Here is a 13,553-nt window from a genome sequence, read left to right on the forward strand (position 1 = left end):
CACAGGGATGTGTAAATGAAAATCACGGAGTAGCATTGTTGGAAATAAAGGTATGAAGACTTGCAACTTCCACTGCATCAGCTCTTGATCTGTACCTCCCAGAAACAAATTACAAAACAGACATCAATATGTCACCGATAAGATATTGTCAGTGCCAATGAGGTGCAAAATCATGCGCTTGTCTTATTTTCCCACGCTTTGCACAATGGTATTCTCACACTCAAGTTAACCACAGTGAGCAAAAGTCTTTCCTTTCCTGTGAAGACTTTCATCCTGAGCAAGTGAATAAAAATAAAATCTTGACTTTGCTCAATTGATACATTTTCACAATGCTTTAAAAACATAGCTCAGCAGCTTTTCAGAGCTCTCAGTCAGCCTGCATTTGCTTGTTAGCTTATTGCACCCTTATGTATTAAACTAAATAGGCAGCTTATTTCCTTCCATTTACGAGTAAACTTTGCAAGGTAATATTATGGAAAGTCCCCACCATATCAAGCCCTAAGCCAACCCCCAGCAGAATACAGCATTTACCACTAAATCACCAACACTAAAAAGTGCTCAATATGCATGCACTAAATGCAAGCTGATCTGAGAAATGCCATTTATTTTTAGATTTTTGAAGCATTAATACACCTCATCATGTTTTGAGAGAGAAAACCATTTCAGTTCACTTCAAGTATCTGCCAGTTCACTACTGGACACATATACAATGATAAACTACTACTACTAATAATAATAAAAACTTGTACTGCATAGATTACACACACACAAAAGTTTGACTGTCCGATTACATAAACATTAATATTTGTCAGGAAATGATTAAACAGTTCTGTTGCTTGACATCTCCACATTATCTCAGGTTTTATGAGAACAGCGACTACATTAATTCAGAATTTAGGATTTTACTTATGTATAATACAAATTCTGCAGTATGCTTAGTTCTAACCAAACACTTGCCAATAATCTCTGCTCTCATGAAGTTGACAGTTATATCCAAATCCATGAGAAGAACAGAAGCATATTCCAAATGATGACTGCACAGGCCAGTACCCTCCTGCACACACTTACACAATCCAACCACAAGGTGGAGCTTGATTTAGGAGCATTTTTCCCATTCCAAACTTCCACTCCCTCAGAGCCTGAACTCTTTCTGGTTAAAGGCTTTAACTACCGTCTGGCTATACACAGAAAAACCTATAAAGGAGGTCAAGGCACAAACAACAAAACAAAAACTAGGGACAATACACCACAGATTATCCTAGTGTTGGCAACACATGGAGACTGAATTATCCTTTCACTGAAATTAAGCTACCTATTTCAATTAAATGCAATATAAGGGCTTTGATTACGTGAAAGCTGTTAATTCAGCATCTGAAATTGATGATCAATTTGGTTATTAAACAAAAGCATGGACTCCTTTCCTTATGCAAGAGGCAACTAACATACCTTCTGTGAAAAGTACTACCAAGCTATCTGCCTCTTCTTGTGCAGTTTCAGCAGTCCTGGCATCACAGGGAGGACTCAGAGTAGCTGCTCTGGGCAGCACAGCGAGAGGACAGCCCTGACTGACTGGGGCCCACTCAACCCTGGCAGCGCTCTCAGACAGCAGCCACCTTGTAATGAATCCTGGTCACCGTCCAAATGGACACAGCCCAGACTGGACTACAGGGTTTTACCTCACTCACAACAGAGGCTTTTTCCAGTTCAGCCCGAGTGGCCAACTTCCCGACACGAAATAGCACATAATTTTGACTTTTGATCAAATTATTATAGTTTGATTTTAATGACCCAAATATAAAGCCCCATTCACACTGAAATGCCAGCAACGTTTTCCTGCTTTTTCCCCGTTGCCCCCTATTCACACTGGGTTTGAATGCTGGAAAATTGCCGGCAAGGATGCATTCACACAGAAAACAGAGATTGCCGGCAAGAGCGCTGTGGCCCTGGTACTGAGACGCTACGGAAGCCTGTGGATCCGGAGAGCACACCTGGACCGGCAGTCTAGATGTGTTTGTACAAGTGCAATCATTTCCCCGTTTAAAGATATGGCAGTAGCAGTATTTAGGAGATGTCACACTACTGTGTTATTGTATATTTTATATAGGCAAAACAATCACCATTCGGCAGGGCAATGCTGATTATAATATTCACAAATATAGCAGCCTATTGTGTTCTGTATAACTGCATACAGCTGGATGTGTCACTATTCAGACTGTTGTCATATGATTATGAAAATGAATTGCGTTGCTGGTCAGATCTGCGTACATCGTGCACAACGTGAATGCACCCATGTATTATTTGGTTGTATGAGAAGTAGTCAAATGTGTTAAACTACATGTAGTATTGCCATCTTTATTACTTATTTATTGGTTCTTATACAAATAAGAATACAAAGTGCAAAACTACAGTAGAGTTCAAAGCATAATGCAATTTACAAATTCAAATTTACACACATGTATAGGACATATACAGTAAAAAATACAATGTAGTCATATGTATTTGTTATTGTACGCGTTATGCTGCCATTTCGTATATGCACTAATCATGTCAAATGTAACTATCCGGTGTTTTATTAATACAAAACTAACCGAGCTCACTTTATTATTGCAGTATGATCGGAGTCCTGAGAAAACGCAGAAGTGAATCATGAAAACGAACCCGAGTTATGAACTGAGCATGTTTGTACACAGGGCAAGTGAACAGGGAGCACACTGATACATTGTTTCAATGCAAACGAAATGAACACAGTGTGAGGGGGTAACATGTCTGCCTGTATAGAGATTATTAGAGATATTTTGAATTATTTATGGGTACATAACTTCTCGTCTGACAATAGTTAGCATTACATATGCCAACCTGTCGGTTCATCAATAACACTCAGAATTGCTGTGACTATATTATTTTCAACCTCCGCCATTTCTAACAACCTGGTCCGTTTCTTGTTACGGTCACAAGTTCTTCTTCAAAGGTGACTTAACCTTGTCGTGTTGTGGTCGCAAAAATGTTAGCTAACGCACTGTGTCGACACGCAAGGCCTTGACGCTGAATTTGCTGGCAATCGTTTTCCTGCTCCATTCACACAGACGCGTTGCTGGCAAATTGCTGGCAATTAGACTAGGACGGAGCCTTGCCGGAAAATTGATGGCAACGATTTGCCCGCAATGACCCATTCACACAGACCTTGCAGGCAACAAAATGTTTCAGTGTGAATGGGGTTTAAGGTGTCTGCCTAAGGTGTCACAGTAGTCTTAAGAAAGACACTAGTGAGTCTGTAGTAAAAGAAACCCCTGTTAAAGATATCTCTGCGACAGGTTTCTCCGGTCTGAGCTAGGGATGGACAACATACTATTATCAGATTCATACCAGTATTGTTTTTAACGAGAATCAAAATATCACGGGGAAATAATTATATAAAAGCACTTATATTTTTGTAGTATGCAATTTAAACAAGTCACATCCAACTTGTTCATCAGAAACGTGTAGCAATGGCGGCTATGAGTAAAAGTGGGATATATATTTTGAGACCTATTCCTAGCCCTACTAGTAAAAGTGCTACAACACAATGTGACAGCATAAAAGGAATTCTGCGCTACAGAATTATGCCATAAAGGTAACACCTAGACCACAAAGGCTAGCATTTTACACACCCAACCAGAGGAAACAAGCTTTTTAATCAAAAAGCTGTGTCCACGGTTTCATACATTGCTAAACCTCAAAAGTCATTACAATTGGATTTCAATGATTTTCAGCATTGCAATGGAAATGTAATTGTAATTAGTATGTAATGTAACATGTAAATAAGGCATGTACAGTAGTTTGTTCCTGGAAAGAAAAGTATAATCCTCATGACAATCAGAATAAAACAAAAATGCCTTTAATTATTATTATTTTTTTTTTTTAATTCAATACATCATAGCAATGTGCAGATGCTGTAATGCGCCATCTGTTTGATCACATGCTCTCATGACAGAAAGGAGCTTTGCTTTCTCTTCACCTACTGTTACACTGGATACACCCATGACTCTCTCCGAAACCAAATGTGTGTCATTTCCAGGTCTTAAAAAGAAACTGAGCTGAAAGGCATATTTATACAGAATTTCAAGCCTGGTTTTAGCCCTAAAGCCAGAGTCATGATGAAATGGGATTGGCACCTTAGCTAAACCTTGCCTGGATATTCATTGGATGATGCCACATAGTATGTAACTTCAAAGCATCAGATTTCAGCAGTCTGGATTGGAAAAGGCCAAGGTTTGAACACCAGGAGATCAGGAGGTTAGGGTCAAAGTGCACTTACTGGCAGAGCTGTGCTAAAGCACTTATGACAACAATAATTGCCTTTCATCAGAAAATGTACAGCAATACAGAACGAAAAGAAAGAGTTGTTTACCACTCCTGGTTAAATGCAACACACATTTTATTTTTAAATTATGCTTTAATGAAGAATTCATATTAGTATTTTTTTATTTGACTTCCAATGTTAGCCAATATATCTGGAAATATTTCTGCAATTTATAACAATTTATTAAGCTGTGGCAACAACACTCAACTCTCAATGTAAAAGGAATCATTTTTGCCAAATTCCTTAAATGCACTCATTTCACTTTCTGCACTTCTAACGTGAGGGGACTGGGTGCAGCACTACAGTGGATTTAGAGGCATCAATTAAAGTGGACGGGAAGGAAAAGTTAGAGACCACAACTGTGGTGCCTGCCACCTGTTTGTAACAGATATGGTCTCTCTGTCAGGAAAATGAGTGGTGCAAGCTTATACTAAATTTCCTATTGCCTGCCAAAATGGTTATATTAATAATGTTATATTAACCACACATCTGAAGTGAAAAATTGTTTTCCTCGCTTATAAATCACATTTCAATTTAAGCAATGGTACCAGGCAGGCCTGGGAGTTTTGTTGACCCAACACAAACACAGAACACTGTGCCACTGTGACCTAATATTCCTATTCAAGAGTTTAGTTATTAAAAATAAATAAAATGTATCAAAAAACTTTTAAACCAGATCTATAATTTTATCCAGATGCTCTGCTCATACTTTCTATTCTTCTCATTTCAGCAATTATATAATATTCACGTCACTGTAATAGCTATGCTTCCGTACTCTTTTGCTGTGCCAAATGTTCCTGACTACACATAAAGTTTAAAGAGGGTCAGGCTTATCATGTGATCTTCAGATTAGAATACCCAAAGATACAGGGAAGCACGCACACACAAACACACACACACAAGAATTTGTTGCATCTTTCTGCCAAAGTCAAAGGAAGCATTGGTCAGAAAATGAATCTCAAAGCTTTCCTTGTTGTCCGACTCATGTGATGTAGCTAAGCTATCTTCAACAGTTTCACAATGAATGACTTCCTTCTTTGGTCTTTTTATTAGATTCTCTAGGCTGTGTTATACAGTTAGAATAGAAAATATTCCCCAAAAAGCTTAAAGTATGAAACCAGATACAAATGAAAGCACACATTACTCCCAAACCCTGTAGCACTTAGATGTCTTTAATTGCACATAGACAAGCTTAGGTTAAATAAATACATAAATAATCAATTAAACAAAGTTTTACATTATTATACCATGACAAATTGACCTTAATTCAGGGAAATAATCACTATTTTAATCAACTGGAAAACCCAGACTTCAAATTGTCTCAATATATAGGCTACATACATGACAGAGGGAGAGAGAGGATATATTCAAGCATGTTTCCTATTACTATGAGGTTTTGGGGTATTTTTAAGAAACAGGAAAACTACAAAACACCACTTAATAATCTAAATTGGTAATATCTATGTTACATAAATGTATAATCTCCACAACCCAAACATAAATTGCTGACACTTAATGATAAACAACAACAACAACAACAAAACAGACAACTTGGAGCACACTCACAAAAGGAGAAAGGGTGCTTCTGGAGAGTTCTAGTTCCCGTGGCAGGGTAGGTGGCAGTCCCACGCTGTTATATTTTCTAAGGAAAGGTGAACTCAGTGCTTAAAGAAATTGCACTTGGGCTGCAAGTAGTTTTCCAATTTCTTTTGTCTCTTTGAGGAAATTGCTTCAGATCACTTAAAATCATACTTAAACCAGCTTGATATCAATGAATGAGGTTTAAGCTTCAGATGCTTGTTTAGTCAGCTCATTAAAAAAGATTTAGATAATAGCCAATGCATTGAATCAGAAAACATCAGTTGGAATAATTATCCTCTAAATTCACAGCCTGCTCGTCCATTACGGTTTTCTTATTGCACAGTATCTACACAATATACCAAATCAATACAGTAGCATTCAAAAGTGAAAGGAAAAATAAAGAAAGATAGGATAGAGTGATATACACTACAACGCTACACCTACTTCTAGATAGGTTCTTCCTTCAAATGAATCTGAAGTACCAAAAGATTTATTAAAGACAATTGGGAAAAGGTGATATTCAACAGATGGCTTAGAAATCTGAGGTCTAACGCATAGCTTAGCTGAACCAACAACTGATCGTGAACGTCACTGCTCGAGTGGCGAGGGTCAATCCAATTTTAGTATTAGACTGAGACAAGAGAGTATAAATCCTGGGACCCCTTTCAACGAAATGGTTCCTGCTCCCATTTTAGAGAATTGAGAAGGACAAATATCTGAAGTGAGCAAGTGACGCGGTGTCTGGAGTGAGTCCAGTTTCAGTGGTTTCAAGGACAGAGTGAGTATTTTTCTGGATTGTCGGGGCTGCCACAGCCGCACACAACTCTCTCCTCTCTCCTATCTCCTGCCTTCACTGAGGGAGTCTGTTTCACTGCATTAGGTCCATCACACTGCACACAAACAGTATCACTTTTGATAGTAGGTTTTTAAAATATTTAGTTAATTAATTAATTTATTTTTACATTTTAAATTAAGTCTTTTAGTTATTTTACTTTCCCAGAGTCCGTTTGAAGGTATCTTATATTCAAACAATACACAAGTCAACACCGCGACTGGAAAAGAGGACGAGTATGGGGGTCTCTGCAGCCCCCAATGTGGGATGGCACTAATAGCTAGTCTTAGGTATACCAACACAGCAGACTTCCTGTTAACTTGTCAGAAGTAGGCAGATACATGCATCACAGCTGAAAGCTAAATTTCCTTTAATGCCGCAACTGATCTATGTCATGGACAAAACATAGCTACCAAAAAGAACTAGCAAACGAATGAGACATTTCAGAGAGAATACATTAAATCACTGTAAACAGGAATCACAAGGTGAGGAGCAGTCACAGTTTAGTCAGACTGCAGATGCAGGGCAAGCTGTTGAAGACTTAAGGAGCACATGGGAGACTAGGGATGCCTAGATCTCCAAGACCTAGTACTGCCTGAACAATTGAACACACTCCACCTCTCTCAAGGAGACCCATAGAAATAATGGTTGAAATTGTGTTAGTGGTTATTTGTTTTCGATACCCTTTGATGTCCAGCAAAACATGATTTTACAGTATAAAATGTAAAAATAAATAAAAATAAAAACAAGTGGGTCTTGCATGCAACAATAAAAGGTAGTTTTAATGTGTTATATGACTTACAGAGATGGTTTGCTTGTTGAGTGCCTTTATGGCTTACAGAAATACTGAATCATCAAGGCCTGCTTCATCTAAATTCTAAATCTGTAGACGAGCGTGAAATAAAAAATATAAATCCTGTCAGAGGAATCACATGACATTCCTTCAACAAGTAATTAAATATGGAGGGAGGGGGGTATCAAGTATTGTATGCCAAAAATGACAAGCACATATATATACACTCACCTAAAGGATTATTAGGAACACGTGTTCAATTTCTCATTAATGCAATTATCTAACCAACCAATCACATGGCAGTTGCTTCAATGCATTTAGGGGTGTGGTCCTGGTCAAGACAATCTCCTGAACTCCAAACTGAATGTCTGAATGGGAAAGAAAGGTGATTTAAGCAATTTTGAGCGTGGCATGGTTGTTGGTGCCAGACGGGCCGGTCTGAGTATTTCACAATCTGCTCAGTTACTGGGATTTTCACGCACAACCATTTCTAGGGTTTACAAAGAATGGTGTGAAAAGGGAAAAACATCCAGTATGCGGCAGTCCTGTGGGCGAAAATGCCTTGTTGATGCTAGAGGTCAGAGGAGAATGGGCCGACTGATTCAAGCTGATAGAAGAGCAACTTTGACTGAAATAACCACTCGTTACAACCGAGGTATGCAGCAAAGCATTTGTGAAGCCACAACATGTACAACCTTGAGGCGGATGGGCTACAACAGCAGAAGACCCCACCGGGTACCACTCATCTCCACTACAAATAGGAAAAAGAGGCTACAATTTGCACAAGCTCACCAAAATTGGACAGTTGAAGACTGGAAAAATGTTGCCTGGTCTGATGAGTCTCGATTTCTGTTGAGACATTCAGATGGTAGAGTCAGAATTTGGCGTAAACAGAATGAGAACATGGATCCATCATGCCTTGTTACCACTGTGCAGGCTGGTGGTGGTGGTGTAATGTTTTGGGGGATGTTTTCTTGGCACACTTTAGGCCCCTTAGTGCCAATTGGGCATCGTTTAAATGCCACGGCCTACCCGAGCATTGTTTCTGACCATGTCCATCCCTTTATGACCACCATGTACCCATCCTCTGATGGCTACTTCCAGCAGGATAATGCACCATGTCACAAAGGTCGAATCATTTCAAATTGGTTTCTTGAACATGACAATGAGTTCACTGTACTAAACTGGCCCCACAGTCACCAGATCTCAACCCAATAGAGCATCTTTGGGATGTGGTGGAACGGGAGCTTCGTGCCCTGGATGTGCATCCCACAAATCTCCATCAACTGCAAGATGCTATCCTATCAATATGGGCCAACATTTCTAAAGAATGCTTTCAGCACCTTGTTGAATCAATGCCACGTAGAATTAAGGCAGTTCTGAAGGCTTAAGGGGGTCAAACACAGTATTAGTATGGTGTTCCTAATAATCCTTTAGGTGAGTGTATATATACATATGAACAGCATTTTCAGCCTCATTTAACAAATCATATGTTTTTAAATAAATTAAGCAAAACAAACTATTTAATAAAACAGATGGACCAAATGGGACTTGATTCGCGGACATTTGGAAGCACCCCTAGTAAGAAACTAAAGCTTTTATACTGGATGAAACAGTGTATACAGCTCTGGACAAAATTAAGAGACCACTGCAAAATGATCAGTTTCTCTGGTTTTAATATTTATAGGCATGTGTTTGGGTAAAATTAACAGTTGTGTTTTATTCTGTAAGCTACTGACAAAATTTCTACTAAATTCCAAATAAAAATATGAATGGAATGGAATGGCTGCCATACATGTAGAGATGCTGATTTAAGAAAAACTTGCAGTGGTCTCAATTTTTTCCAGAGCTGTATATGTATATAAAAAACCAACAACCACCAAAAAAAGAAATCTGTTTCTAATCTGTTTCAAGAAGCTTTCAGTCCCAATATAAACATTAAAAAGCAGGCGATGGTAGGAAAGAAAACTGGAATAGTTGCAAAATCAATGCGATGAACACTTCATGATGCTTCATAGAAATTCCCATGAGCATCTTCATCTTCGTAAATTTTCTCTTAAGTAAACTTCCACAAGTAGCCAATACCCTAAGCTCTGCTTAAAATTGATTTCAGACCTCAAGTTTGAAGAAAGATCGAATGTGGTTCTCCTTGGGGACTATGAATGTAATTCTAGTTCAATGCTGTAGCAACGCAGTCTTGATATGAAGAACCTTCTCTCAGGATTTACTTGTAAGAGAATGGACACTAAAAAAAACAGCATTAAAAACTCAGTGTAGGAGCAAGGCAAATGGATAATTTGTATTATAAACATGGTCCGTGCTACATAAAGTAATGTAAATCCATGCAGACAAAGGAATGTAAATCTCTTACCTTGTTAAATTTGAAAAGGCTTTGCTGGCAAACAAGTTAATATGGGTTAGAATACATGTTATGGCCTAAAATACATATTACATTTTCCTTTTTAAACCTTTGCCCTTACTCTTTCATACATGCTAACTATGTGTATTTTATTGCAAGGATTAGCATCAGCTTAATGTTCCTTAGAGTACTGACTACACCAAGCTGTTAAAGTGCATGCTAAATAGCCTGGCTTTGAAAGCTCCACTGTGGCTAAGACACAATAACTAGTCACTACAATAATGAATACAAAGTCCTTATCCAATTATTCCTTTGATGGATACTTTGTATATATCAATTTATACATGTATAGATATATATGTAATATGTGCAGAGCCTATAGAAAGTCTACACCCCCTTTTACCTTTTTTCACATTGTTGTGCATCAGAGTTTCAAGCAAATAAATTAGGATTTTATTTCTATTTATCTGCATGCCAAACAAGTTTTTATTGTGAAAAAAAACCTATTATATATTATTGAGTAATATATATTATACCCTATACCCTATACCCTATACCCTTTTATACCCTAATCTGTGCCTTTCAACAACTTTGTCCTGGAGTTCTTTTGATATTTCTTTGGTGCTCATGGTTGAGTCTTTGCTTTGAAATACACTACCCAGTAGAGGGAACATTAATTTATCCTGAAATGTGAATCACCATACCTTAACACAGGTGGAGGCCATTCAACGTGGTATATGATTTTGAAGGCAACTGGTTGCACCTGAGCTAATGTAGGATTTCTATTACAAGGGGGTAGAGACTTATCCAACAAAGCAATTTCAGTTCTACAACTTTCTAGGATACGTTTCTCTTGGAAGTTATGGGGTAAAATGAGTAAATAAATAAATACAAATATGCATTATAATTCCAGCCAATAAGATAAGAAAATGTGAAAAAATTGAAAGGGGGTGTAGACTTTCTATGTGCATTGTATATGTATTCCTAATGTAAAACGGACTTTAGTTTGTCTTTTCAAAAAGCTTCATATGTTCCAAATGGAAGTGGTTAGGGAATGCTTCTGTGATTCTGTTTCTTGCAAGAAGAACAAAGACATATTGATAGGCATATCACACAAATAGTCTGAAGCTTTTGGGCATGTGTCACAATGTATTTATAGACAGAAGGGTTATGTCCTGTGTAGAAAAATAAAGATTGAGGTTTATGAATAAATGATTAATGGCTTGACTCTTGACGCTTGATACTAATTAAACCAATCTTGTAATCCATTCAGCCATTATCTCTGCCAAATTTCTATACAATCCTATATATAACACTTTCCTTACACATTCACATTTTGCTGACTTGGAGGCACTGATTAGCCTATTATTTAAAATAAAAAATACATATTGCACTTCACAAGTTTAAAAACCCTTTGGAAATAATGAGAGTAACAAGTGTGGCACATTAATTTGCATGCCTTAACTGACATTTAAACAAAATCTATTACAAGAGTGCAGTAAAAGGGAATACAAAAACGTACACGCATTGTTTTGGAAAAGACCAACATTGTGGGATTGCAAAAGCTGGACAAAAACACAAACAGGTTATACATTTTCTGGATACAATTCACCATTCATCACACTGTGTTGGAATGATGACTCAGCTGAAAGAAAATGCATTTCCGGAGGGTGAATCTTCAAGACTGTCCTAGTACTCATCATTTAAAAATGTGTGGTGAAATTTCCCCAGACCAAATTTCCCCTGGGAATGGTACATTTCTAAATAACATTATATTATTATGTATAAAACAAGCATACATTGCAGTACCAGTATGTTCGTTTAAAGTGGATAATTTAAAGAACTACTATATTTTTCATTAATCTAGAGCTCGTTCTCAAAATTAATTGTGGTTTTATTTTGTGTGTTGCGTTTTTCTGTGACCATTTTCACCAAGACAAATTCCTAGTGCGTTTTTATGTACCATGGCAATAAAGTGAGTAATCTAATCTAATATTAACTTCATTTGAATAATACTACTGTATTCATACCCAATAACCTATTTTCATAAAATGCTTTTCTTTCATCTGATGGGTTATGAGAAATCAATTTAAATTTAAACACTCCTGGTTTGCCACAGATACCTATTTTGCACCAAGTACAGTTAATTTGTTTAAATAAAGTTGGGTGCAATGTCTCAATAGTCATTAACTACAGGGAATAAATCCAATAATTTCACTGACAGCAATAATTTAAGTATACACATTCATCTGAGTGATATTAAACAGGACTCTTTGCACTCTTTAACCAATGGTGACCAATCATTCTCTTCCAATCTGAGAAAGACAATGGAGCTGGCTTCCAGATTTGATCTCTGTTCTGGAGAACATTGGTTTGCTCCTGTGAAGATCTAATTTCCACCTGTCACCTTGTCAATGATAATAAAGAATGATACAGGCTCTCAGGGCATCAAGTTTAATTTCCTTGCTTTCTCTTATGCGATTACTGTTCATTTGGCACATCAATGCTGAACCACCATTGATAAAAACTACCATTTGTTGTATCTGGCTGCAGAAACCTTAGGCCAAAGGGTTCTACAGAAGTCTAAATTTAGCTCAGTTCCAAGATTTTTACCTGCAGTATTTGAAGGTATTTATATATTAGGATATTGCATATCGTGCACCTATATATCCACTATAATATCCATTATTATACAAAGAATAATAATAAATAATGAAGTGTGTTTAATGCCAATAGACTTGGACTTTTCATAATAACTGTATGCCCGTCCCAAACCTACTGCAACAGATACATAAACAACGACTTTTTCTCTTTTGTTAAATCAATTAGCCACATGTCATAGAACATTTTTAAGCATTAACAGCATTTATCGTGCACTCCATTTCTCAAAGGGAATAAGAGCATTACGTTCATAAACTTAATTAGGTCAGCATCAGCAGACAGATTTGTCAGTAAATTAACAGGTCCTCAGCTGTATGCCCATCTTCCTGAGATACTGTTTCAAGAGTGTTTAAACACAAGCAGGTAATGTATTTCTGTGCTCTCTTGCTGAGAGACCACTGAATGTCTGCTTTCCTTAGCAACAATTACATGCCTGAACGGAAAAGGCTGTATTTAGAAATTCTTGGAATACTGCCATGGATTAATTAAGGTTATAAAATGGGGAGTGGTGGGGTACACACACACTACTATATTCTACTTCCTTTTTCCCCCCAAGCTCTGTCTGGGTCACATGGGTTACACAGCACATGGAGTGTGTCCACACAGCATTGCTTTCTGACATGAAGCTTTACTCATGGACCTCATGGTCATTTTAGTAGATCAATAGGTAATGAAAGAATGGATCCAAAAGACTTAGAAGATGACCACATAAAATATGTAAAAATGTAGGCGTGACATGGAAAAGGGAAGCTATAGATTGAGCATGTGGAAAAATCTAGGGGAGGCCTCTGATATAGGATTGATATAGGTTGTAGATGATGATGATGATACACATATACACAAGCATACATGCAGAGAGAGAAAAAGAAATGGATAAATGGATAAATGCAGAAAAGCAACATCACTAACATTGACAAGATTCAGCCATTTAAGCACCTCTGTGGTTAAGCCACGTTCAGCAATGCATGTGGTGTTGGAGATTAATACT

General features: G+C 37.5%; 1 protein-coding gene across 1 annotated transcript in view; it reads right to left on the reverse strand.

Annotated features, from left to right (window-relative positions):
- nr3c1 (nuclear receptor subfamily 3, group C, member 1 (glucocorticoid receptor)) overlaps positions 1-13,553 on the reverse strand; it is a 53,442-nt gene that overhangs the window by 16,683 nt on the left and 23,206 nt on the right.

Source organism: Amia ocellicauda, chromosome 11 (genome assembly GCF_036373705.1).
Source record: "Amia ocellicauda isolate fAmiCal2 chromosome 11, fAmiCal2.hap1, whole genome shotgun sequence".
NCBI lineage: Eukaryota > Metazoa > Chordata > Actinopteri > Amiiformes > Amiidae > Amia > Amia ocellicauda.